Raw genomic sequence first — 27,960 nt, forward strand, 5'->3', positions numbered from 1 at the left:
TTTAACTTTACTGTTGGCGCGTTGCTCCTCTTGCCATGGTCCCTGGTTCGAAGTCTCTCGCTGGCACAACACAACACAACCACAAATACTCAGGGGGCCGCTTCACTCACACACAGACTTTACACTCTTTCGAAACTCTGAGCCAATCTTTACTGAACACTAAACACTTCGAAATCCCTGACGAGCAAATATTCTCTTATATTTCCTGGTTTATCGAAAATCTTACCGCAATGACCAGAGTCTGCCTGTCTCTAATACACCGCGCGAGATAACTACGAAATTTCGACGTGTCTGTTAGTTCGCGATGAATGCGTACGCCATCGAATTCGGGAAGTTATATGATCGTGTAACATGGCCTTTTAGTGTGAGAACATCACAGCCATAAACAAATGAAAATGGTTACGATTGGCTGGGTATTTAGACAGCGTACATAACACGTTGCGTATAAAATATAAGCTGGGGGGGGGGGGGCTCTTCAATGACAGACAACCAATTTTAAAAAGATTTGTTGCTGATGTCTGCAAATCTCAATTTAACAATAACAAAAGAGTTTAGATGCTGTGCTCCGTCCACCACTGGTTGCATTCATAAGCTTCTCTGATCAAAAACCTCCTGTTTGCTTCGTTTCGTGATTTTATTCAGTTTCACATAGCGATGTTTGGTCAAAATGAATTATTTAAAGTTTTGATTCCGGGTCCATGGAATCATCTTTTCTAGCGCAGAACAAATTAGAAAACTAAGGCAACACCTGCTTAAGTTCGTACTCTACAATAACTTAAATTATTCTCGACTCGAAGCATGATGATATAACAACGATGTATCAGTTGAAGGAGTTTCATTTATTTCATTCCTTCCTGTGATTACATCAAGAAGGCCACGCCCAAGGAACTTGAAACCTAGCACAAAACTTTGACACGAGCTAAGGGGCCTCGGAGTGGAGGAGAATATTATTAAAACGGAGTTAAGATCCGAATTTAAGTTAAATGGTTCGGACTTGGGGTAGAATTTCGGTTTTTCTGGTGACGAGAATTAACTTCCGTGTTCTTTTGTGGCAGTGAATTTCCCGAAAACGTTGTAATGTATGAAGACGTGGAAGAGAATCGAAAGTTGGAACAGGGACAGAGAGCCTCAGCGTCGAGATGTAAATTAATTAAGAGCTCTTATTGAAATGTCAGGATAACATAACACCTGATATGGAAGCTGTGTTCAACATTTGCAAACTTCACTGTGGTAATCCTGACCGAAACTTCAGAACAAAACACATTAAACAGAAGGTTCTGTCCAACTACCCATCACACGTAATATATTTAGCGACATTTTTAATATTATCATACTACTCTTTATAATATTCCTTGAATTTGTGAGTGGGGACGCCTTCGGTCCCATTTATTTACTGTCTTGATTTCGATTGAAGTTCATTCTTAAGCTCTTTCACGAAACGAAATTTAAAATTTGTCTACATTCAAAGAAGCAACGGATGGCAGGGGCACACGTGAACGTACAAATCATGAAAAGTTAGTGTTCGCCGGCCATGCATACACAAGGAAAGAATTATTAGGTTTATTAGTGAGTTAGTCATGCAGAAAGAATGATAATTTGTACGATTCGTGTGTGGAGTCTGCCATCAAATAATTTTATATCAATGTTTAATTTACGTGACGTCAGCGGATTTGACAGTTACTGCTCTTACTCAGTCACAATCCAAGAACCTTGGCTATAATGGGGAATAATTTGTTGGTGCAGGCGAACATGTTTCAAGTTTTGTACAAATCCTGAACACAATGAACCGAACTTTTTAAACGCACTGCAGTTTAGACTTCGTAGCCTAAGTAGAACAAACGACGGGAGATTACGAGGAGATGAAAAGTGTTCATGGTTTCCTATCCTGGAAGATGAAATAGTGAAAGAATTCCTAGGGACTCTAGGGATAATGGGAATATTTTACGCGAGAGTACAGGAAAAGCTGCAAAGATGTAACAAATCATTTAACGTGTCGACGTAAAGATAAAATGCAACGTAATTTGAAGGGATGGAATGGTGCAGACATCCTAAGAAATGAATTTCACAAGCAATTAGCTTTTTCATTTAATCACAGGAAGACAATTGTCCGTCATTCTATTGCACGCATCCCAAATCTGAAACATCCCAGGATCAGCAAAATAGTGCCCACGACTTAACTTTGGCACATTAGTGCTCACATCCTTATGCAGCTTCGTAAATAAAGTATAATATAAGACACAGTGACTAGTTATGCGCTGAGAAACTGGATAAAAACACGAAACCTTCTGTACCAGCTCGGGAATCTATCCGAGAGCCTTCCGGATGCAACAAGCAGTGAGCCGAGCGAGGTCATTTTACGGTAATGTCACATGTAAATAGCTGATTATAAATATGAAAACAAAACTATTTAATATTAGCAATGACATCTGAGTGCATCGTAACCCTATTTGACGGAAATGTACTCATCAAATTATATGAAACCGAACTGACATAATATTATCACAATAATTATTTAAGTAAGTGCATTTAAAATTATTTGCATAAAAATATGACAATAACTTTACAATGGAACCACTGAATTTTTAGACTAAATCATAAGAATGACAATCAACAATTAATGTCCTACAGTAATTTGATTCCCAAACGTTCGCCAGAATTTTGAAGACAAACTTCTAGAAACTTTGCAAAACTCATTCATTATTAATATGTAATATGATTCAGATCAGCTTGAATATTCATGTCGGCGAAAAAATACAACACTCGGAAAAATCAAAATGTCTCACTTTCGCAAATAACTAATTATTCATATTAATGAGTACTCGGTACATTTCCTATATTACATAGCCACTGGTCAGCAGTAATTTTGTTTTCGTGCTCAAAAGTCGGCAAACAAATTTAATATTTTGGAAAAGTTCTTCATTTCTGAATGACTTGAATATTTAATATTTCTGCATCGCAAAAAGACCGCCATAATGGCTACCAACTTCGCACGTAATTTTCCATGTTGGAATGAATATTGTGAATAATGATTTTGCAATTCTTGACCGAGCAACGTGAAATCAAAGTCGAAGTTATTTCAAATCACGAAACTGTTACGACGTTTTTAGCGAACACTTCTTCATTGTTTCACACGACCTGATTTGCACACACCACGAAATACTTTTTATCCAACTACACAAAGAAAAGTGAAGTAGCTTTTGGACGTGTCCCAGAACATTTAATTTGTCTCTATTAATACGAAATCACAATTAATTTCACGTAAACTATTTAATACAACTTATGAACACTAGTTGCTTATTCTACAATACCAGATTCGTACGCTGTAGGCCAAGATAGACTGCAGGCAGGCTCACGTCTCACCCTTACGAAGGCTAATGGCTCTCTGATGCTACGCGATTAAAAAAATGAAGAGCGATTTCGCCCGTAAGATGTCACCCCACCTGACATCCTGTGACGGTTAAAGCTAAATCTAACAAACGGACGGCATTTAATGATCAAAATAATAAGTGCAGACGTCACTAAATATATTTAGTACGCCTATTATTTGGGTTTTAAAGTTCGACACACATAAAATTATTTAATTTTAACCTGGGGTAAGTGACGTCACAGACCAGACAAGCAAATGGCGCGCCACGGTTCCCACGCTATGTCACTCTGTATCCCTCCGCTGTTACTAGCCAAGTACCCAATGTTTCATGCTTTTCAACACAAAGCATTCGTCCAAAACGCAAAATGTAGGCGTTTGTGACACTGCATAAATGCCACTGACCAAGTTTCGCGCCGTAAATAATCCAAACACAAGAGAATTATTGAACATACATTAACTTGAAAACATCCAAGTTTCCCAGTTAAAATCTGAGGGCCCACAAAATTGAGCCATCGTAGGTTTAGCTTCATCAAATTCTGTAGCCATTATTCAGTCTTTGTATAAATGTATTCAAATACATTAGGACTGTTCTCGTCACGTTATAAGCTCTAGATTTGACTGCGAAACAAACTATAGAACAGAATGCTTCTTGACAACGTAATAGTCGCTGGGCTATTCAAGAAATCTGACTTCTGGAAAAGTATTCTAGACTTCCGTGGTTTGCCCTATTAGATCACAGCGCATGGAGCATTATATTTGTTATTGACGCTGAGAACCAAGCAACGAACAGGCATCGACGCGCGGCTTGGGAACTGGGCGCTGTGGAACGGGGTTCGTACTCGGCAGGTTACCGGTTTGAATCCAAGCCTGTATGTTCTGCTGTTGTACTTAGTTACTGTGTTTTATGCGGAAACTCTGGATAATAAAGACAGGTGGATGGACTTTCGGACAGGTAGATAGATAGAGATCTGCTCTGCCATAATCTTAAGCTCAGAGGGGGTTCGAAACATTTATTACATGAATAACCATCCCCTCATACATAAAAAGTAAAGATCGAAAGAGGTGTGTTATACATCTAACGCACAGAAAATTTTATTTCAACGACAATTAACATGAAACACCCTGTTTCAGCTCAACCTTCTTTTAAATGGGGGTGGAGTCGCATAGGGTGTGTCACCAAGCAAGCTACCACAGCTGCAGTTTTAGTAAGTTCACTGTGACAAGAAATTCAGGAACGCTAAAATTGTTGAAATAACACGCACGTTGCATTCTGCATTCATGGTCAGTTGCATCGTAACTCAGTAAAGGCCCAAAATTTAAAAAGTTTGCTTGCCGCATTTGAACGTTAAACAGTGAATGAAAATTCTGACAGCTTACAGAAGCCTGTCGAAATAACCGGCTCTTCTTAAATAATAAATTACGCATGTCTTTTGAAAATCAGCCTCGAGCACGTGATAAAATAACTCCACCCCATAAAACATTCTTGTACCCAATCGGTAATAGTCTCTACAAACCTCTAATTAGATCACGTGGCTAATAAAATACGCTCGGTACGGAATGATTTTCTGAATATGGACACTTGTTCTCGAGTCTTAGCTCTGTCTTCTTTTTATCTTGAAGTTTCATTTTCACTTCTCGGCCTCTTAAAGCCGGGTCCACACCGACGCGCACTGCCATAACATAACAGCGGAAGGCGAAAATGTGGACCCAGGTTTGTGCCCGAAATATTCAACACAGTAATGTCAACGAAATTGACCATGTTTCGCACCCATACAAAACAACAGGCAAGATTATTGTTTTGTATACTTTAATTTTCAGGTTCTTAGAAATCAGACGGGAAGACAAAATATTTTGAACTGAGAAGTAGCAAGCATTTCCGGAATTTAATTTCCTCCTAACTTCCTCGTGAGTATCATTTTGAATCGTTATTGTTTTTCCCAAGTATTTGTACTTTGTCACACTTTCAAAGGACTTATTAGCCACCTTAATGTCTGCCGCGTACATCTCGGCGCCCTCTACAACGTGGCTGGTCGCACACTGCGTCCACTCCCTGAGAGTGACGCAGCTGGTGGGATATTTCGGGTTTTTGATGGGTTGTCTCAGGGATTCTTAATTAGCATAGCGAATCGGTAGGCATGGACTCGAGTCTCATTTGGTGTCACGGCCAGTTCACCAAAGACGCGATTTATTTGAGACCTGCGTGATCGTTGATCTAGAAATGTTGACGCCGCGTCTCGCAGTCCAATCCTTGATGCCTTATGATCCACGGCGCACGCTTGAGATGGCTCCCTCGCCCCTTCCGGGTCTCCCACTGGGGCTTTATTCTCGTGGCCTTGTTTCCGTCGAGCGTACGATTCGCATTTGCTGACATGGGATTGTATCGCTCGCTACATCCGTGGCTTCTGTCCTGGTTGCGACGCGAGGCTATGACGTCATGTACTAACCCATTCGGTATTGCCAGCTGATCGGGGCAACGACCTCCCGCTCGCCGATGTAGTAAGCCATCTTTGTCAAGGTAATACTGACCTTTGTCAAAGCTATTTCTACAGACGCTCTGACAAAAACTGTCGCTTTGCAGCTTTTGCCATGTTTTCCCGAATCAAGAAATCCAGCACCGTGAAGTAACGGCTTCCAGGCAAAGACGCCACCGCGGGAAATGCCTGAAACTTGGTTAGTGCATTTGAACCTCTAAAATCTGTGCACTCTCTCCATTTGTGTGCGCCACCCATACTCCTTTTTGGGGTCAATATGGCGGGGCTTGTCCATGGACTATCTATCACTTTCACGTATGATACCTTTTTCCAACAAATCTTGAATTTACTCTTCCGTAACATCTCTTAAAGCGTACGGTAGCCTACACGGGGGTTTCCGTATCGGCGCTGCACTTCCTGTATCTGTGGTACGAGTCACCACTTCAATACTCCCTATTTTCTATATATTAACTTATTGCTTATGTATAGACTCTGTGTGTTTAATTTGTTTGATATCACCTGAAAGATACATTCTCTCATGATGTAGTACAGTAATTTGTAGATATATTTTTATTTATGACTGTTCCTGTAGAATGTTTCACATTCCAAGTTCTAATATGATAGTTACTATCAGTGCTTTTTAGGGCAATACACACAACTGGCATCTTTACTTGAAAATATAAAATTTTGTCAAAACACATTAAAAAGAAGAAGATTTCTGTCTTCTGGGTTGTTACGCCGTGTGGTCTGGTCGATGTTCTAGAAGACAGAAATCTTCAGACTCACCGCTGTGAAAACCTCAAATTTTACATATTTTTCAGATATGTTACATAATTTGTCTCATTTTAAGTGGCACTTGTGTTGTTTCTGCCTCACAAGTGTTTGTCATATTATTACTGATTATAATAAATTAAACGATAAGAGGTTGAGATGGCCTTCACTGGCATAATGTTCATGCGAAGTTTCGTAAAAATCAATCAGCTGACCAAAATTTGAAAGGGGGCACACTGACAGTATTATTATTTCATAAGCACACACTTGCCCGTCTTCCACTTTTTGGAAAGCTTTAGAGTTCTCAGTCCCTAAATGTTGCACAAAGCAAATATTCTGTATTTCTTCATAGCATCAAGAAATTGCATGTACTACATTTTGATCCATGACTACGGCCATTATGATTTTTTTTATGTATTTGCATTCCTTTCCACACTGTTAATATCATAAATACAGAATTTCTGATTAATGGAGGACTCACAGAGTATTATTGCTTAACTTCAAGAAGAATGTATGTCCAAATACATTGTATTCTCTGAGCAATGTAAAGAAATAACTCAGAACATTAAAGAGCAGGCCAGCTTCCAGAATCCATTGTCTTCAAGTGCTGTTTCCTGCAATTCAGATTGGAGAATTGAAATACACAAGATAGTCCAGAAACCATGCGTTTACTGTTTCTCCGATCAGCTCCCCACATTTCAAACCTTGTCTGCGCTGCAAATTTCCAAGATCACCTAAATGAAAATCTCATATAAGTTGTGTTTGACACGGCTAATCTCAAAGATCCACGAATCATTGCAAAGGAAAGTGATGCTATCTTAGTGAGTTATTTTGTGCGTAGCTAACTTTTCAAACAGAAAGAAGCCCCTTATTCCATGAGTCTTTAACAGCAAAACACACTTTAGTACTGGTTCAGCTGAATCAGTAGCCACTTTGTGATTGGTCCAGAAGGGTCAGTGATTTGATAACTTTTTTTTGATTAAAAGGAATTATGTGCTCATAAATATGGGAAGATTTTGATACTCATGTTAACTTTTCCTTTAGGAGTTGCTACCACAGATTAGAGCCAAGTAATTAACTCCATTGTGCATGGATTTCCTTGAGCAGTGGATAAAACTCAATTACTCAATCAAGAAATTTACAATGGACTGCCTATTCCTTCATGATCAATTTTAATGTTTATATGTATTCCAAATGGTCTTCCAGGGAGGATTTCAAAACAGAATGTATTCACTTACTGCATACTCAAAGTGAGTATAAAGTATGTTGTATCATTATTACTGCTGATTCCAAATCAAAGAATTACACTTCAGCATATTTAATCATTTAATTTTTGCCTCATATAATAAATGAGAAACCATCGCACTTACTTGACAGGACAGTTTGTGAATAGTCATATACTTCCACCCAACATTTTGTCAGATGACAGGTACATACAGTTTGGATCTTGATCATTGCAATGATCAAGATCAAAAACACTGTTTTGACTTCACTCAGTCCCTCCAAGTACTCTTGAATTACAACTTCCTCCCCTCCAGCCCTCACATGATTTGGGAATTAGCCGAAACAAGAGGGGCAGAAACTTTCTGCTGCTTAGGAACACTCATGCATACACACATAGAAAAACTATATATAAACATTTTGTATATGCAGGCCTATAATGTTAAATCACATTACTGTGCGAAGGTATGCTGTTCCATCATTCAAACCATACACAATTTAACAAAACAACAAAAACATTACTGTGGTTGTAATAACTTTAGTTTTATAAAATTAACAATGACATGAAATCAAAACTGTTTGAAAGCTTGTAAAATAAACTCAGCTGTATGGAGAAATACTGCAATTATCTGTTTTTAAGTGAAAGGTGTCGATGGCAAGAATACAATCTACCTTACTGGAAATGGGCAAATTCTCCCAAACCAAGGACTCAAATCTAGAAGGAATTTCCTTGCCAGAACCTCGCCACTCCAGGGGAAACAGAAAGATGAAAGAACCAAGCTATGGAAAATAAGAAGTGAAACAGACACCAGGCCTAGAGCCCAAGGAAATCCTTCCTCCAGGTTCTGAATTAGACTGGCCTACCTGGAAAACTTTGAACAGACTCCGTACCTATACTGGCAGATGTGCGGCAAACCTAATGAGGTGGGGATATTCTTGTGTGCGAGACCAGTGTTCCTGTGGTCACCTCCTGGCTTCCTCCATCTTAGATTCTCCCTGCACAAGCCAAGATTTGGCTACATGTACAGACACTGCCATTCTTCATGCCTGATATTGGATTCAAATATAGTTTTGTATATATGTTGTAAATTTACTTTTATATTTATTCTATATTAAATTTTACCCCACCTCCTTTTTTATCTCAATGTTATTAATATTATTCTATTTAATGATTTCTACTTTGAAATAATATTTGGATACAAAATAAATAAATAAAACTGGAAATTGAATCTGGGAGTACAGGGAACATCCAGTCATTTTTAAGGAATTACTATCACAAACACAGTACAGCATCCACACTGAGGAACAGAGGGTAACAAGACATTAGAATAGCTAAATCCAATCTTTCCCAACAGTTTCCATAATACACGTAATTTTCTGTATCTCTAAAGGTGTTTGAGAATATTATCTATGTCAGGCACTGCCTAATAACTGATCAAATAATTTAATCCCTGAAGTCATATTCTCTATGAAATAGTAATGTTATCTCCTCACTCTAACAAGAATATGTCAGTGTGTAGGTCTGGTGGTGTAACTTGTTCCTAGGTGCACGCACAGCCAACTTTATGCTCTGAGGGGAAAGACCTCTGAGCACCACTTGCATAAAAATTAATCTAATCCACAGGATGATGAGGTAAGGCATCCTGGCTTCCTTCTGTCCATAGCCTGTCATAATTCAGAGCTCAAATAGCTCTCTCTACTCATTCTCTGGACCACACCACAATATACGACAGCTTCCGATGATTAAAATGGTATGACTGCACTGTAAGTCTTACCTCCAGGACCTTCTTTGTGTGGTGGCCAGGAAGTTTTAACTTTCTTACCATTAGCATGTTTTATGTTCTTATGAACATCATTCTGACTTCCTGTTTCAAAGAAATCTTTGTTTGAATGATTCAGATCAATGTACTATACCTCTTCTGACTTTATGGTACTGGAACAAAGAAACAATTTATTTCAAGTGCTCTGATTAACCAACAAAATTATCAAACCTTTGAATCTATGAGAGCCCTTAAAGATCCTCGAAAGCTTGAAATGTTGAATGAAAAATATGGGAAACCTAATATACCTTAGGAGCTTTGACAGTAAGGATCAGAGAAAGTGTACAAGCCCATACATAGGAACTGGTTTATTGTACAATACAAACTTCTATAACCACTTACAATTTATGGCTACTGATCGTTTCCTTCTGTAGACTGAATGTGCTGATAGACTCCCATTAATGTTTTCCCAAAATTAACACAAAACAGATCTATCATGTATTTTACAACTTTAAATGTATGCCCCCTCTTTAGAGGGGTAGCAATTCAAACATGAGCAACAACTTAATTGTCAGCCAACATTACCAGGCATAAGACAAACTGAAATGGGGTTCTTCAGCACAAATTTTGGTGTTAGGATTCTGCTGCAAGTGCAGTTCCCACATCACCTCACACAAAGGAAAGAACTGAGTAAACCTTAGCCAAACGTGACAACAGTTTGGTCAGGGTGTGAGAATGCTGAGCATGTAAGCACTGCCTGGGGTGTGGCTTCTACATCCTGTTCTGAAATAAATGTGACTCCTTGGGGCAAAAAAACAAATGCCTAACATGTGAGTAACAGGAATGTGTCTTCCCCCTAATTCCTAATTTTTCAACCAAATGAAACTATACAATAGCATTTACCATACAAAGTCATGATACATCTTAGTACTACAAAGTCAGACAGTCTGATTTTTGTATCACACTCTCTTTCACACAACCAAGATACAACACAGTCTTTTCTATTTATCTCTTGTTGGCTTACGGGTTTTCACACCACGCCAGAGGCCATGTAACATCTTCTTGGCTTACGGGTTTTTTACACCGCGCCAGAGGCCAATCACACTCATTCAGAAGCATTCTCTTGGGTTTCAGTAGCGAAATAGTAAACCAATGGAATAATTTCAGATTTAGATAAAGTTACAATGTTAATAAATCTCCAAAACTCTAATTACGGCCAACATTCTGCTTGCCCTGACAGCTCCTGGTCAACATTCTCACTAATGTGAACACACTTTTCCTTTGTCATAAACAACTTCCTACATTAACACACTTTTTTAAATGGCATTGATTTAAATGTGTGGCCAAGTGACATATGAAATTAGGAAATACAGAGTGATCAAAAAGTCAAGCAACCTGTTCCTGACATATGGTCTAAAAATAAACACATTGAAATCAGAAAACAAAAACACTTATATTGTGTGTCAGAAATGTCCACTGTGCTCAGAAATTCACGCATTCATTCTTTAAAACATGTCTGAAAAAGCCAGTGAGGTGCAACTTTGCTATAGAATCGGTTCATGAGACAACATTCTCGATTTGTTTGGCACAGGAGAATCAGAAAATGTATCATTCTGGAGAGTTAAGTTCAAGCGAGATGCCATATGGTGTTTGATGACAAACACTCGTTACACTTATGAAAAAGACATCTTTGCACCTACACAACAGACCAGCTTACATGATGTGACCTCAGTGGGTTTTCTTGCGTGAATTTTTGATCACGTGGCATAAGAAGTAAGAAACTGAACTGAACATAAAATTACACATGAATTACTCTTTACATCTCACTCTCAGTTTCTGCTGAAACACAAAGTTCATACACACCAGGTAATAGTTTCGTCACCAAAGAAACACTCAATCTTAGTGTGACTTAAGAGTCTCCTTTGTTCCACAGTTTTGTTCTGGAAGGCTGAGGCAAGAAATATGAATGGCCCACAAAAAGCTGGTTCTGTTCCATCTTGGCTTACAGCGGTTCCTGCTTCTTCATCTCAGGTGAGTGCTTGGCTCATCCAAGTTGACGTCTGCTGATGCCTTCACCCCTCCATCTACTGTACACTTATACACTCCTATATAACACAGATTGGTAACTGGTACAGTACACATTAAAACGATGGAAACTTTCATCCAGAACTTGACGGTTTAAGGCTTTCAGTTTCATTTGTAAATCCTGAACAGACATCTTTAAACTGAAATCCACAAAGCTTTTGCCAAATTAATTAGTGATAATGAACTGCTGAGTGTATAAAATTCCTCTCTTGAAATCCACTGATGGCTGACACTGACTGTAGGATAAGTTTGTGATAATTTTGCCCTCACTAGATGGCAAAGTACTCATAGTGATAACAGTTGTGCAGTGAGTTTGTCAAGGCAAACACATTAATTTCTACAGTCAATATTCTGCCAGTGTTCTGGTAGACTATGTGGGATTTGAGGTTTTCATGGCAGTGAGTCTGAAGATTGCTGCCTTCTGGGTTGTCTGGTAGATGTCCACCAACGTTTCAGAGGTCCATGCTGCCTTCATCATCAGGGCAATGAATGAGCCATGCGAGAGGAAAGCGCTAGATTTATAGGAACAGGACATTAAAAGGAATAGCTAAATACTAACCAGTGTCAGAATCAGGCAGGGGGTGGCAACCAATAGGAGGGCTTGGGCAAGTTGTCGTGAGCGCGAGAGCTGGAGAGAGAGTTCCGAAAGGCAACCCTTTTGAGGGCCTCAAGGAGTCCATCTTGTGGTACTCACGGGAGTTGGGCGGTCAAGATGCGGAGGGAAGCAAGAGAGTGGAACGGAGTATTGGCCGGGGAAGGATTTCACTCTTTATCTGACTCTAAAGCCAAAAGTATATTAATAAATTTGAGGAGATTGTCGATAAGTATTATCATAAAAAGTAACCTAAACTTATATTTAAGGTTCTTCCAGCAGTGAGTCCAATGATGGCTGTCTTCTGAGTTGCAGCACCGTGTAGTCTGGTAGAAGTTTCTTAGTGTTTCAGAGGTCCTTGCTGCCTCCATCACCACGGCGACGAGTTACATGGTGCTAAACTCAGAAGACAGCCATCTTATAACTTCAAATTACCCCATGATTCCTCAGCCCTCGGTAACAGGCCATAGTGCAGCGAATAAGACTTTCAACTGCAACTAACTTTTCAGAATGCCTGTACTTGAAACTGTTGCCACAGCAGTCTGTACTCTCAAGACACTTCCTCAGCAACTCTTTGCAAGTTCCTTTATTCCTCTGAAACAGAAAATATCCAGGAATGTTGGCTGGTGACCGCTGCGCCCCCAGACCTTCACGATCGCAAAGTTCCATGGCTACGCCACTTCTTCTCGGAAACAGCGCTGCTGGGAGGCTGAAACAAGAACAAAACCTGCGGGACACGAGGCTTATGCCTCACCGCTGCATTTGCTTATGTTAGTGGGATCTAAGAAAATTTAATGTCTGTCTGTGGTAACTACAAAATAAGGAACCAGTGCGATTAACAATATCGACAAAGTAGGAATCAGTCCTATGATTTTGGCGAGTTGCAACTCTCGCACTTGGTACAACTCATGGTATCCATCGGCCAACTTCAGAGGCACGTCTGTGAATATACAAATCTAATTTTGGTTCCACTGAAAAAAGTTGTGAGCACATGAAGGAAAGTAAATTTGCAATCAACGGAGAATGTGTAGTGCCTAATCCATTTGTGTACAAGATTGGAAAGTGTACACAACTACATGCTAATGCAATAATAGTCAAAGTATGGAAGTTCTTTAAAGTGGCGGCCACTATGTTGCATAGGCTACATTACAAGTTGGATAATTAAAAATGGTGCAGACTAGAATTCAGTCACAAAACATATTTACGTAGACCACTCTTTCCCACAAATAAATGATGTGGAAAAAGTGAAACCTATGTGAATTCTGTTTCCTGTAAAGGCGATTATTTCAGCAGGAAGACTTTCACGGAGGGGCAGTGCATCCATAAGGGTTAATCACACCACAAATTGCTTTTAAACAAGTCCAGGGCTGAGGGAGACAGACGAAAATTCAGATTTGGAATTGCAGTGCGGGAAACTCCTGCACGAAAGCGAAATTTATGGTGTGATTAAATTAAACTACACAGAAAAGCAATTTCTGACTTGCCCTGGGATCAGTAGTGCGAAGTGCAAAATTCAAAGAAATATGTTTCCACCTCATTTCTTATCTTCCTTTTCAGTTACTGTGACGATGTGTTGTCCTGTGTGGACAATACGACGCGAACTCTTACGGGGAGGGTGGATTCACTGATGTAACCACACGGTCCAGAGGCTTACAAATAAAATATCACGTGGAGGCGAGTACAGAGCTTCACAGATCTGGTCAGACTGTGATGTCTGCGATGTAAGTATGGAGGAGAGGTGTGAACTGATAAACAATCATGTGCAGGGGCAGAATGCGAAGGCCCATTCAGAATCCTTGACATTATACTCCCTCATATGCCATTCTTTACCGCGCTTAAATGTTTGAAAGGGACCTCTGTCACTATACGGGCGTCTGGAATGTCAAGGAATTCAAAGACGCATATTTTCTACAATATTGGAACGCGTCATGCCAATATAAGGTCCGTGTTTATTTATTAAGACCGGTGCCTCGAGGATAATCTAGTGAGCTACGACGACCAATTGATGATACGTCATCAAGACTAAAAGTTTAGATCATACGACCGACAATGAAATCTTAGAGGCAATTCGACACCACTTTCCGATTCAGGGGCAAAGACCATCGGTCGTTGCGCAACCGAGAAACACACCGGACGTTGTAACATTTCTCAACAAAGTGCTTCAGCGCCATCGAACCAAGGACCTAGTTTCGACAACTGAAGCCACCGCTCCAATCAAGAGACAGGACACGCTCAGCAACCAAAGACGTACAGAGGCACCACAGCCTCGGTCGACTGGTCACTCTCAAGGATAAAATGAAATCAAGAGAGAGACAATGAATGCAATTCTTATGGTCCTTCAATTGAACTCACATCTGCATTCATGGATGATACAACGCGCAGACAAGTTTCGTGGGCTCACTTCTTCATAAGTCTATACGCCCACTTTGAAGAAACAATTATACATAAATAAACTCATCGCCATGAAAACATTGGCCGGCTCCTACTTCTCAAGGACAACTCACTCGCGAACGCAAGTTCAAACATTACTGAGTTGTGACAAAGCAAGATGAAGAATATTTCTTTCAGCACAAGTAAAGTTAAGTAAAGTTTGTCATGCTATGCGCCATGTAGGCGCTTGGGGTGAGAGGAGGTGTAGCTCCTCCCTTCCTTGACCTCGGCACTAGATGGGGGTGAGTGGTCAGCATCACCCCCGGCCGGCTTTACCCCCGTGAAAGACCCCGTTACCCATTGAATAAGAGGCTGGGTGGGCCCCAGAGCAGGTCTGGACGCAGAGGCTACAGGAAAAATCCTCTGCCCCAGTCGCGGATCGAACCCCGGTCAGACACGAGCTGACCGCCTCGCAAACGAAGACGGTCGCAGAAAAAACGAGAGAAGGTCGACTCGGATGGTACGAAGACAGAAGAATCGCGAAAATCGGACTACAACAGCAGGTGCGTGAGGTATGGATCTTCATAACAAGAAGCCAAAAATAGGGCAGCTAAAGTTATTGTTGACAAGTTGTTTACTGGTTAAAGGTTCAGATAATTGTACTACAAGTTGTGTTCATCATTTTTGTTTTTATGCCTTGCAACGCACTTATTGCAGGTGCTGTAAATTTAATTTAATTTCTGGTACATTTTGTCTACATAAGTGCATGAAAATGTCTGTTACGCACAGGCACAAACGAGACGTTTTGTTAAGCAAGCCCCGTGGTGACAGTATTACCCACGCAATATTGAAGTTCACAATCCAGCCACAGACAACGCAACCACGGATCACCGTAGAACAGACAAGTTTGGTGGGCTCACTTCTTCGTAAGTCTATACCCCTCTTTTAAGAAAGAATAATACATAAATTACTTTATTTCATTTCGAAGAATGTGCCTGCAACTCTGGTAGAGATGGGAGAGACGTATTTATGCAGAAGGTTAGTTCATTAATTCTAAAAACCAAGAAATTCTGTGGAAGCATAAATAAAGCAAACATTCACGTAAATAACTCCAAAGGCATTTCCGCTACAAGCGAGAATGAGGCATGCAGGCATTCGACTGCGTTTTTGCCCTTAAAACACACACACACACGGAGAGAAATTTTAGCAAATCAAAATGACTCCGGTCTGAATGTCGGCAGAAACTCGTCTAGAAAACCGGATTTTCCTCCGGGCTATTCCCCGTTGTAAGGTGAAAGAGCGTTTCCTATCAACTCGATAATTAAAGAACTTATTATCGTCAGATCCAAATATTATTCCAAGGTAAATATCCCACGCAGGGAGCTACAGTGTCCCTAAGTGACGCATAAATCATGAATCAGGACACGCAAGTGCAGATCTTGATCACAGCGATTAAAATATTTGCACTTTCACATTACAGCACAAATGGCTCAAGTGGTTAAGAGGGGACCCACCCCGCCTTCTACTGCGTTTTGGCAGTAGTAGACTTAGCCGCCTTTCTCCACGTAAGTGACACGTGGTCTTAGGGTTCTGGGTTCATTGCTCGCACGCCCATTCTGTTCCTCCAGTACGAAGTACGTCATAATCGACATTGGGAAGAGACATTTCTACTTAACCTTGGACGGGGTGATATCCCACTCGATCCCATTAGGTCACTGGAGTCGATGTGTGTCTCTCGAAATTGGCCGTCTCCATCTTATGAAGGAGGACTCCAAGAAGAAGGCCGATACACCTGTTCGTGTATTGTGATCAAACAAGAAGAAGAAGAATATTGAAGCTTCATGAAAGAGTTAACACATTCCTGCAAGGGGAGAGTCAGAGATAGGAAATATATCAAAGTCAATCAAGACACGCGAACATGCATTAACAGCCTCGGCCGGCTTTACCCCCGGGAAAGGAACCCGGTACCCATTGTAGACATTCCTGCAAGGGGAGAGTCAGAGATAGGAAATATATCAAAGTCAATCAAGACACGCGAACATGCATTAAGAGCCTCGGCCGGCTTTACCCCCGGGAAAGGACCCCGGTACCCATTATAGACATTCCTGCAAGGGGAGAGTCAGAGATAGGAAATATATCAAAGTCAATCAAGACACGCGAACATGCATTAAGAGCCTCGGCCGGCTTTACCCCCGGGAAAGGAACCCGGTACTCATTGTAGACATTCCTGCAAGGGGAGAGTCAGAGATAGGAAATATATCAAAGTCAATCGAGACACGCGAACATGCATTAAGAGCCTCGGCCGGCTTTACCCCCGGGAAAGGACCCAGGTACCCATTATAGACATTCCTGCAAGGGGAGTGTCAGAGATAGGAAATATATCAAAGTCAATCAAGACACGCGAACATGCATTAACAGCGGGCACTGGCCAGTCTTCCCAAGAAGCCAAGCGTGTAGCAGCTTGTTTCATTTATGAGAAGCTGTTTGCTGCTTCCGAATAGTAAGTGTTCATCATTACTTCTCTCTGATGTAGAGGGAATATTTCCTTCAGCGCAGGGAACCTGTAAAAGTATGAAAGTAAACCACCAGGTGTATCTGAAGTCTTGACCTGATAACTGTCTGTCCTTTTGTTTGCTAGGAATTCTGACATCCCGCTCAACGCAATTATTTCGCTGGAGACACTGTGTGGCTCTAGGAATTGACCGGCTCCTTTCTATGTAGGAGGTGATGCTGCGGGAGGCCTATACACCTACACCTGTATGGTGATTAAGCAACAAGAAGAAGAATACTAGAATCATCAGGAAACAATTAACACATTCCTGCAAGGGGAGTGTCAGAGATAGGAAATATATCAAAGTCAATCGAGAAACGCGAACATGCATTAAGAGCCTCGGCCGGCCTTACCCCCGGGAAAGAAACCCGGTACCCATTATAGACATTCCTGCAAGGGGAGAGTCAGAGATAGGAAATACATCAAAGTCAATCGAGACACGCTAACATGCATTAAGAGCCTCGGCCGGCTTTACCCCTGGGAAAGGACCCCGGTACCCATTATAGACATTCCTGCAAGGGGAGAGTCAGAGATAGGAAATATATCAAAGTCAATCAAGACACGCGAACATGCATTAAGAGCCTCGGCCGGCTTTACCCCCGGGAAAGGAACCCGGTACCCATTGTAGACATTCCTGCGAGGGGAGTGTCAGAGATAGGACATACATCAAAGTCAATCGAGACACGCGAACATGCATTAAGAGCCCCGGCCGGCTTTACCCCCGGGAAAGGAACCCGGTACCCATTGTAGACATTCCTGCAAGGGGAGTGTCAGAGATAGGAAATACATCAAAGTCAATCGAGACACGCGAACATGCATTAAGAGCCCCGGCCGGCTTTACCCCCGGGAAAGGAACCCGGTACCCATTGTAGACATTCCTGCGAGGGGAGTGTCAGAGATAGGACATACATCAAAGTCAATCGAGACACGCGAACATGCATTAAGAGCCTCGGCAGGCTTTACCCCCGGGAAAGGACCCCGGTACCCATTATAGACATTCCTGCAAGGGGAGAGTCAGAGATAGGAAATACATCAAAGTCAATCGAGACACGCTAACATGCATTAAGAGCCTCGGCCGGCTTTACCCCCGGGAAAGGAACCCGGTACCCATTGTAGACATTCCTGCGAGGGGAGTGTCAGAGATAGGACATACATCAAAGTCAATCGAGACACGCGAACATGCATTAAGAGCCCCGGCCGGCTTTACCCCCGGGAAAGGAACCCGGTACCAATTGTAGACATTCCTGCAAGGGGAGTGTCAGAGATAGGAAATATATCAAAGTCAATCGAGAAACGCGAACATGCATTAAGAGCCTCGGCCGGCCTTACCCCCGGGAAAGAAACCCGGTACCCATTATAGACATTCCTGCAAGGGGAGAGTCAGAGATAGGAAATACATCAAAGTCAATCGAGACACGCTAACATGCATTAAGAGCCTCGGCCGGCTTTACCCCTGGGAAAGGACCCCGGTACCCATTATAGACATTCCTGCAAGGGGAGAGTCAGAGATAGGAAATATATCAAAGTCAATCAAGACACGCGAACATGCATTAAGAGCCCCGGCCGGCTTTACCCCCGGGAAAGGAACCCGGTACCCATTGTAGACATTCCTGCGAGGGGAGTGTCAGAGATAGGACATACATCAAAGTCAATCGAGACACGCGAACATGCATTAAGAGCCCCGGCCGGCTTTACCCCCGGGAAAGGAACCCGGTACCCATTGTAGACATTCCTGCAAGGGGAGTGTCAGAGATAGGAAATACATCAAAGTCAATCGAGACACGCGAACATGCATTAAGAGCCCCGGCCGGCTTTACCCCCGGGAAAGGAACCCGGTACCCATTGTAGACATTCCTGCGAGGGGAGTGTCAGAGATAGGACATACATCAAAGTCAATCGAGACACGCGAACATGCATTAAGAGCCTCGGCAGGCTTTACCCCCGGGAAAGGACCCCGGTACCCATTATAGACATTCCTGCAAGGGGAGAGTCAGAGATAGGAAATACATCAAAGTCAATCGAGACACGCTAACATGCATTAAGAGCCTCGGCCGGCTTTACCCCCGGGAAAGGAACCCGGTACCCATTGTAGACATTCCTGCGAGGGGAGTGTCAGAGATAGGACATACATCAAAGTCAATCGAGACACGCGAACATGCATTAAGAGCCCCGGCCGGCTTTACCCCCGGGAAAGGAACCCGGTACCAATTGTAGACATTCCTGCAAGGGGAGTGTCAGAGATAGGAAATACATCAAAGTCAATCGAGACACGCGAACATGCATTAAGAGCCCCGGCCGGCTTTACCCCCGGGAAAGGAACCCGGTACCCATTGTAGACATTCCTGCGAGGGGAGTGTCAGAGATAGGACATACATCAAAGTCAATCGAGACACGCGAACATGCATTAAGAGCCTCGGCAGGCTTTACCCCCGGGAAAGGACCCCGGTACCCATTATAGACATTCCTGCAAGGGGAGAGTCAGAGATAGGAAATACATCAAAGTCAATCGAGACACGCTAACATGCATTAAGAGCCTCGGCCGGCTTTACCCCCGGGAAAGGAACCCGGTACCCATTGTAGACATTCCTGCGAGGGGAGTGTCAGAGATAGGACATACATCAAAGTCAATCGAGACACGCGAACATGCATTAAGAGCCCCGGCCGGCTTTACCCCCGGGAAAGGAACCCGGTACCAATTGTAGACATTCCTGCAAGGGGAGTGTCAGAGATAGGAAATACATCAAAGTCAATCGAGACACGCGAACATGCATTAAGAGCCCCGGCCGGCTTTACCCCCGGGAAAGGAACCCGGTACTCATTGTAGACATTCCTGCAAGGGGAGTGTCAGATAGGAAATACATCAAAGTCAATCAAGACACGCTAACATGCATTAAGAGCCCCGGCCGGCTTTACCCCCGGGAAAGGACCCCGGTACCCATTGTATACATTCCTGCAAGGGGAGTGTCAGAGATAGGAAATACATCAAAGTCAATCAAGACACGCTAACATGCATTAAGAGCCCCGGCCGGCTTTACCCCCGGGAAAGGACCCCGGTACCCATTGTATACAGCGCAGGGAACCTGTGAAAGTAAACCACCAGGTGTATCGGAAGTCCTGACTGTCTTTCCTTCTCTTTCTAGCAAGTCTGGCAAGGTACCTCCAAATTCCATTCCGGCCCTGAAGGAAGCTTGTAAATTTCATTCTTGGCCGGCACCTGTTTTTAGAAGTGGTCCAACACAGGAAGGGATGTACTCCTGTACCTGTGTTGTGACGAAGCAGAATGAGGAAGAGCAATTGAAGCTTCAGGAAAGAATTAACACATTCCTGCAAGGGGAGTGTCAGAGATAGGAAATACATCAAAGTCAATCAAGACACGCGAACATGCATTAAGAGCCTCGGCAGGCTTTACCCCCGGGAAAGGAACCCGGTACCCATTGTAGACATTCCTGCGAGGGGAGTGTCAGAGATAGGACATACATCAAAGTCAATCGAGACACGCGAACATGCATTAAGAGCCTCGGCAGGCTTTACCCCCGGGAAAGGACCCCGGTACCCATTCTAGACATTCCTGCAAGGGGAGAGTCAGAGACAGGAAATACATCAAATTCAATCGAGACACGCGAACATGCATTAACAGCGGGCACTGGCCAATCTTTACATGAAGCCAAAGAAGTAGCTGCTAGATCAGTTTTGGACAGGATCTTAGTTGCTTCCGAAGAGTAAGTGTTCATCATTACTTCTCTCTGATGTACAGAGAATATTCTTACAGCACAAATAAAGTTAAGTAAAGTTTGTTCAGCTATGCGCCATGTAGGCGCTTGGGGTGAGAGGCGGTACAGCTCCTCCCTTCCTTGACCTCGGCACTAGATGGGGGTGAGTGGTCAACATCACGCCCCGGCCGGCTTTACCCCCGTGAAAGACCCCGTTACCCATTGAATAAGAGGCTGGGTGGGCCCCAGAGCAGGTCTGGACGCAGAGGCTATAGGAAAAATCCTCTGCCCCAGTCGCGGATCGAACCCCGGTCAGACACGAGCTGACCGCCTCGCAAACGAAGACGGTCGCAGACAAAACGAGAGAAGGTCGACTCGGATGGTACGCTCACACGCTCAGACGGAATTAATCACTCAGGAATACGATTTGGAAACTTATGACTTCATGGCCGACATAATGAGTCGACACCCGGTTGGTCTCACAGGTAAGCAAATTGAAAACATGGGCAGACCGAGGGAAGTTCATGTGGGGGGGCGGGCACCCCTGTTATACCGGTATGATGGTGCTAGTAATATTGTCCATGGATATCCACTCGATCCCATTAGGTCACTAGAGACAATGTGTGCGTCTAGTAATTGGCTGGCTCCTTGCTATGTAGGAGGAGTTCCTGAGCAAGGCTCATACACCTGTTCGTGTATTGTTACCAAGCAAGAAGAAGAAGAATATTGCAGCTTCATGAAAGAATTAACACATTCCTCCAAGGGGAGAGTCAGAGATAGGAAATACATCAAAGTCAATCAAGACACGCGAACATGCATTAAGAGCCTCGGCCGGCTTTACCCCCGGGAAAGGAACCCGGTACCCATTGTAGACATTCCTGCAAGGGGAGAGTCAGAGATAGGAAATACATCAAAGTCAATCAAGACACGCGAACATGCATTAAGAGCCTCGGCCGGCTTTACCCCCGGGAAAGGGCCCCGGTACCCATTGTAGACATTCCTGCAAGGGGAGAGTCAGAGATAGGAAATACATCAAAGTCAATCGAGACACGCGAACATGCATTAAGAGCCTCGGCCGGCTTTACCCCCGGGAAAGGACCCCGGTACCCATTGTAGACATTCCTGCAAGGGGAAGTCCGGCAAGATACCTTCCAACTCCATTCCGGCCCTGAAGGAAGCATGCAAATATCTTTCTTGGCCGGCACCTGTTTTCAGAGTTTCCCCAACACAGGGAGGGATGTACTCCTGTACCTGTGTTGTGACAAAGCAAAATGAAGCAGAATATTTGAAGCTTCAGGAAACAATGAACACATTCCTTCGAGGGGAGTGTCAGAGATAGGAAAAAGTACAATTAATTAAACACAGTTCTAGGACATTAAGAGCCTCTGAAGAAGGCACCGCACGCGCATAGCGGAATATTACAGCCTCAATTAATTTCACCAGCTCAGATCCAACAGTCATGAAGGGTCGTCAGAGACCGAGTATTCCTTCCAACATAATTGATTTTGGCGTGTTTATTCAAGACACTTACTTCGCGTATGTCATTAAGCTATCTTAATCTTCTCATTTAAGCGATGTTCGCAAATCATGTGCACCCTTTCCCCAATAGGACAAACGGGTCGACTGCTAAGGTCACATTCACTCGACCTGAGGAGGAATTTGTACTGACAGACAAAAGGAGACAATATTATACCCGTCATTGCAACCTCGAGTGAGTAGCAAGATCTTCCATTCAGTTGCAGACTGTGAAGTAAGACTTTCCTTCAATTCAACGATTCTGGAATACCGGAACTGAATTGCAAGACATTGAGGACGTTTGGGTGTATGTAGCACCTCCATACGCCGAACGCATCACAGTTATTTGTCCAGAGCCCGATCCTGCAGACGTAACCACTAACGGGTTAGGCAAATTTACATTCCTGAAACCTTGTTCAGGGTACGGACATCGAGTTTTAATTCAGGCACATTCCATCCGAGAAGTAAATCGCATTGATAAAGACGTAATACTTGGAATATGTCTCTTGTGTGAGGAAACTGGATAACATTAAGCTAGATACACCGATCAAAACTATTATAACACATTCCGTGCCCCAGGCTTGTCGGTTCTACATCTAAGTGTGCCGCCACTGGCCTGCCTGGTGTTGCTCTTTCGTGAAAATTGGAACGTCTGCTGCTACCATGGCAACAGGCACAATTGGCACGTGCTGATGCAGTCCACCACGACTTCTTCCCCGGTACAATCGAGTCTTAAGCCATACACGGCTCAACAGTGCGATGACTAAGCTACGTCTTCAGCGCCGTCAGAACCTCAAATGTCACCAATAAATCTGATCTCTGTATTCACTGTCTACATGGAATTGTACACAAGAGCGACACCAAAACGCACATTTCAACGGAGCCTCGCTACCCGGTCCGCGACTTAAATACAGCGTCAAAGGATTTTTATATTCAAATACGTTTTAATTAGGAAACTCATTGCCATGAAAACATTGGCCGGCTCCTACTTATCAAGGAAAACTCACTCGCGAACGCAAGTTCAGGCATTACTGTGTAGTGACAAAGCAAGATGAAGAATATTTCTTTCACACAGGGAACCTGTAAAAGTATGAAAGTAAACCACCAGGTGTATGTGAAGTCCTGACCTGATAACTGTCTTGTGCCAGTCCAGGTCTGTGGTTCAATTCCCGAACGGACTGGGCCTTGAGAGGAAAGGTAAACCAGGCTTCGGCATGTTGATCTGGCTTATTAAAAAACCGAAGAAGGTGTAATTAAATGATTTTTGGAACGCCTTACATCACCTAAATTAGACCGAATTCTTAATTTTGGCTTTGTTAAACATGTTAAGTTGAAGGAATGGGGCCCCACATGGCCACTTGCGGGTCACCCTCCTCGACATTCTTTCTGTCCCGAGGGAGCCTGGAGTAGAAAAAAGGCAAACATAAACCAACAAAGAAAATACTTAAGCCACCCCACACATGGTGTCATCCCTTCCAGATGCGGGGTGATGACTGCATTACGACCATCGCATCCCTGCGATGGACCAATTGACTTTGAACACAGCTTATAGGCGCGTTCCCGCCGTTGTGGAGGAACGAATCAGATCGCCGCATTTAAGCCAAATTCAATAACAAATTACGTAATGCAGGGGTATTTAAGCGCGAACGTGGTTGCGGGGCGCTCTCTAAAGTTTTGGTCCTTCGATTGAGAGGGGGTGTTTTTAGCAAACATACGAAAGAACAAAAGAACACCTGAGCCATCCAACTGCCTCCGTGAATAGTGCCTAAGATATATATGTTCCTGCGTGTATTAAGGAACAATAAAATGTCGTCCATCAGTGCAACACAGAAAGACTTTGATGTCCATTTGTGCAGAAAACCTGCTCCACCTTCTAATTCGCGTATATTCCCAGGGAGTCGGAAACTCGTGCTCACCGACAACCCCACACCATCATCAACAATCCCTTTCTGTATCTTTACACATCCGACGTCAAGAAGCTGTAACCATCTGAGCAAACCAGGCGACGACTATACTAAACAAGCTGTGTGACGTGTGGTGGAAGGAAAGGGGACGGCTACAGTCTGTCCTCTTACTTCCTAGGAAGTCTGACATCGTCATCGTGACGCTGCAGTTGATGTGCAGTTATCGAGGTTGGCCACCTCCTGCTTACCAAGGGCAACTGACCCATGAGCGCACATTCAAACATTACTGCATAGTGAGGAAGCAGGATGAAGAATATTTCTTTCAGCACATTAGGTCACTGGAGTCGATGTGTCTCTCTCGAAATTGGCCGTCTCCATCTTATGAAGGAGGACTCCAAGAAGAAGGCCGATACACCTGTTCGTGTATTGTGATCAAACAAGAAGAAGAAGAATATTGAAGCTTCATGAAAGAGTTAACACATTCCTGCAAGGGGAGAGTCAGAGATAGGAAATATATCAAAGTCAATCAAGACACGCGAACATGCATTAACAGCCTCGGCCGGCTTTACCCCCGGGAAAGGAACCCGGTACCCATTGTAGACATTCCTGCAAGGGGAGAGTCAGAGATAGGAAATATATCAAAGTCAATCAAGACACGCGAACATGCATTAACAGCCTCGGCCGGCTTTACCCCCGGGAAAGGAACCCGGTACCCATTGTAGACATTCCTGCAAGGGGAGAGTCAGAGATAGGAAATACATCAAAGTCAATCAAGACACGCGAACATGCATTAAGAGCCTCGGCCGGCTTTACCCCCGGGAAAGGACCCCGGTACCCATTGTAGACATTCCTGCAAGGGGAGAGTCAGAGATAGGAAATATATCAAAGTCAATCAAGACACGCGAACATGCATTAAGAGCCTCGGCCGGCTTTACCCCCGGGAAAGGACCCCGGTACCCATTGTAGACATTCCTGCAAGGGGAGAGTCAGAGATAGGAAATATATCAAAGTCAATCAAGACACGCGAACATGCATTAAGAGCCTCGGCCGGCTTTACCCCCGGGAAAGGACCCCGGTACCCATTGTAGACATTCCTGCAAGGGGAGAGTCAGAGATAGGAAATATATCAAAGTCAATCAAGACACGCGAACATGCATTAAGAGCCTCGGCCGGCTTTACCCCCGGGAAAGGACCCCGGTACCCATTGTAGACATTCCTGCAAGGGGAGAGTCAGAGATAGGAAATATATCAAAGTCAATCAAGACACGCGAACATGCATTAAGAGCCTCGGCCGGCTTTACCCCCGGGAAAGGAACCCGGTACCCATTGTAGACATTCCTGCAAGGGGAGAGTCAGAGATAGGAAATACATCAAAGTCAATCAAGACACGCGAACATGCATTAAGAGCCTCGGCCGGCTTTACCCCCGGGAAAGGAACCCGGTACTCATTGTAGACATTCCTGCAAGGGGAGTGTCAGAGATAGGAAATACGTCAAAGTCAATCGAGACACGCGAACATGCATTAAGAGCCTCGGCCGGCTTTACCCCAGGGAAAGGACCCAGGTACCCATTGTAGACATTCCTGCAAGGGGATAGTCAGAGATAGGAAATACATCAAAGTCAATCAAGACACGCGAACATGCATTAAGAGCCTCGGCCGGCTTTACCCCCGGGAAAGGACCCCGGTACCCATTGTAGACATTCCTGCAAGGGGAGAGTCAGAGATAGGAAATACATCAAAGTCAATCAAGACACGCGAACATGCATTAACAGCCTCGGCCGGCTTTACCCCCGGGAAAGGAACCCGGTACCCATTGTAGACATTCCTGCAAGGGGAGAGTCAGAGATAGGAAATACGTCAAAGTCAATCAAGACACGCGAACTTGCATTAAGAGCCTCGGCCGGCTTTACCCCCGGGAAAGGACCGCGGTACCCATTGTAGACATTCCTGCGAGGGGAGTGTCAGAGATAGGAAATACATCAAAGTCAATCAAGACACGCAAACATGCATTAAGAGCCTCTGAAGAATGCACTGCACGCGCATAGAGGAATATTACAGGCTATTACAAATGCCATTGCTCATCTTAAATCCTAGATGAAAACTGATTGACTTTTCTTTATACAAGCTGCTTGTTTGCAGCAATCGGGAATGGATCAACGACTGAGGAAGACAAGCATTGCCAGTGGACATTAAGCTAAATAAATTCACATAATCCTCAAACATTCAGTGTGGTGTTCAAAAAGTGCGACCTTTCTATGCAGAGTGCATTATAACAAGCAATCGTCTAATGAATTGTATGATTTTAATAGACAGACTAAAGAATTAATGTTTTTGCCACTGATGATAACCTCATGAGGTCGAAACACATTTGGCACAAAATGCTTTTCAGAACGTAAACTGTTCTGTTTGTATGCATCATTTTATATAATTTAGATAAATATAAGTTTCTAAATTTATGCTCCTGAACAGCCCTTTCAGGTTGCATCTCAGCCTCAGCATCCGATAAATGCGGTCTGAATATCTGCTTTGTTGGTGCAGTCACATTTCAACAACCGCAAACCTAAGCACGTCCAGTAGATGTGATTAAAAGATGAATTTAATAACTTTCATGATAAGACTTAAAAGGCAGTAGACCTAAAATTGCTCAGTACAGAAAGAGACGGTTTTCAAACTCACCAATTCAATAAATCACTTCCAGCATTTTAGTGTCACAAATATTCAATTCAAAATTTCAGAGAAATAACTGCACTGAAATGTCTTCAGCATTATACAGACTATATTTTTGAATTTATATCTCAATGTTCTTTGTTTTATATTTTCATTATGCACCTGTTCCACAGACCAATTCAATTCAATTCCATTCACTCACTCAAGTGAGGTGTGGCACGACATAAGAAGCTGGGTGACTTTTATTCAAGTTATGGCACCTGTGGTATCTGGTGCTGAAGACCAGAACTAAATCCTGGGACATGAATTCATTTGATTCTGCTACGTAAATGACACTAAACCAGAGTCATCACAGCAAAGACAGTAAAATAGTGGAAGCATGTGTGCGCATGAAACAAAATGGCTCTTTCCATTATCTTACACTACTTTTCTTATGCAATAGTTGGCCACCCTGATTCCACACCCTATACATTTTTAAAACCAACAGTAACACCCACGCATCTAGGTCACAGGCACAGGTGATGCAACTACGGCAAGCAGACCGGTGGACAAAACAGCCAAGTGCTCAATATAATGCACCAAACATCCAGTGAGGTGTTACACAAATATGATTTTGTAAAGAACTCGCCTTTTATGCTCAGTTAAAAACCATAATCTTTTTGACAATGATGACCTCTTGAGGTCAAAACCCATTTCGCATTAGCGTCCTTCAAAGTGGAGACAGTTTTGTTTGTATGCAAGGTTTTAAGATTACCTTTCAACCACACGACATGGCTGGCAACCTAAGAAGAATCTTAGTTGCGAGGAAAGCTCCAGGTCATACTGGCACTTACTTGTTACACTCCAGCTGCTACGACTACTTCTGCGCTCACCTTAAAGGCCCCAGGCTGCAACTGTTCCAGTCCTGAAAACAAAAATGTACAAAGTCCTTTGAAGACTAGTTCACTGGATTCCAGACATCAAATTCACAGTAAC

General features: G+C 43.2%; 1 protein-coding gene across 2 annotated transcripts in view; it reads right to left on the reverse strand.

Annotated features, from left to right (window-relative positions):
- Nucleotides 1–9,943: 9,943 nt before the first annotated feature.
- Nucleotides 9,944–27,960, reverse strand: part of LOC147872010 (regucalcin-like) — a 34,056-nt gene continuing 16,039 nt past the window's right edge. For both annotated transcript variants that reach the window (XM_087359392.1, XM_087359391.1), the window contains exon 8: nt 9,944–27,889. The gene's annotated coding sequence lies outside the window, so the exon portion shown is untranslated. The remainder of the gene's footprint in view (nt 27,890–27,960) is intronic.

The sequence above is a fragment of the Zootermopsis nevadensis genome, unplaced genomic scaffold, assembly GCF_977971745.1.
Source record: "Zootermopsis nevadensis isolate Lab colony 2312 unplaced genomic scaffold, Znev_1.0 Znev_ptg000031l, whole genome shotgun sequence".
NCBI classification, from domain to species: domain Eukaryota; kingdom Metazoa; phylum Arthropoda; class Insecta; order Blattodea; family Termopsidae; genus Zootermopsis; species Zootermopsis nevadensis.